Consider the following 1,343-nt stretch of genomic DNA (forward strand, 5'->3'; position numbering starts at 1 on the left):
TGCAAGCAGAGGAATAGCAAGGCACCAAGAAATCCTGAGGTTCCAGACAAAGAAATAATCAACAAGGTCAATTGCTTCTGGGCCTTTGGTTAAGATCAACTGCAGTATTTATTCTTATCAGTTTAATATCTGTGATATTAATGATTTAAAACTGATTGTAGTAGCAATTGTACCATACAGCTTGATGTGATTGAACGATGGAATGACGTATCTGTATTAACACCCAATACAAGGGTTTTGATAAATAAATACATACATACATAAATAAATATCACTAATATCTTGGGCTCTAAAAAAATAAAAATAAAAAGAGATTGCAGAGATACTGGCAGACCCTTTTAAGGACTTCTGCTCTTTTCTCGGGGGTCAGTAGTGCTCGAAGCGCTTACCTTTGGACTGTGGTTTGGGACACCGGTTTTAAAATCTGAAACAAAACGGCAGTTGTCTTGGGCAGAACCATTTACCAATGCAATTGTTTTCTCAATGAGACTTTCTTAGATAAATATTTTTAGATAAAACTGCTTTTAAATGTTAAAAAGAAAAATCAAAAGGCCAAGATCTTTATTTAGAGATGTCGCCTCCAGAACAGGGAGAAAAGAAATTTCTGTTTTTAAACTCCCCGCTGTGATATTTGTGTCATAAACAGGTAACTAAGGCATCTCACTATTTGGAGAAAACAGTGATCTATTGTTGGTGTGTTTTCTTTGTATCTTTTCCCAATGCCTAAGCGTAGTTCTTATGGAGTGCTGATTGTGTGCCAAGTACTTGACAGGAAGGGATGGAATGTCGGCTTCACAACGGTCCTCTGCGTGGGCTTCGGCATTGTTTTCTACCTTTCACAGAGGAGAAGATACACTCAGAGCGATGAACTTGCTGAAGGTCTTATTCCTTTTCCGTGATCAAGTTCGGAGAGTTAAGAGGTGGTCCAGGCCCCCCCACCCCGCTTGGTAGACACACATGAATTTTTCTATGTTTTACTGTGACAGTATTGCTGTCTTCCTCTGCTGCTCAGGGACCTTGGATGGTAAGAGTGGTCACGAGTTAGGATGCGGTCTGAAAAGGTTGGCAGTTTGAGCACACCCAAGGCACCTTTACGGAAGAGCCTAGTTACGTATCTGTTTCCAAAACCTTGTGCATTGAAAACCGGGAGGAAGGGGGTGCTTTACTGACACACACGGGCCTTCACGAGCTGTGTCCTTGACAGGAGGCGCGAGCTGTGTCCCTTCTGCACCGCATTTGTCACTTACAGAGCAATGCACACTTACTGTGTTCCTCTATATTCTCTTAAAACATGGCTCTGAAATAGATTCGACTGCCCGGATGAGTCAGTCAACCAGTTCCTT

General features: G+C 41.7%; 1 pseudogene; it reads left to right on the plus strand.

The window, feature by feature from the left end:
• The first annotated feature begins 70 nt into the window (after positions 1-70).
• LOC115873458 lies at positions 71-228 on the plus strand (annotated as a pseudogene).
• The last annotated feature ends 1,115 nt before the right edge of the window (positions 229-1,343 follow it).

This window comes from Echinops telfairi, unplaced genomic scaffold (genome assembly GCF_000313985.2).
Source record: "Echinops telfairi isolate 266 unplaced genomic scaffold, ASM31398v2 ScPeMD7_7468;HRSCAF=8506_0, whole genome shotgun sequence".
Classification (NCBI taxonomy): Eukaryota; Metazoa; Chordata; class Mammalia; order Afrosoricida; family Tenrecidae; genus Echinops; species Echinops telfairi.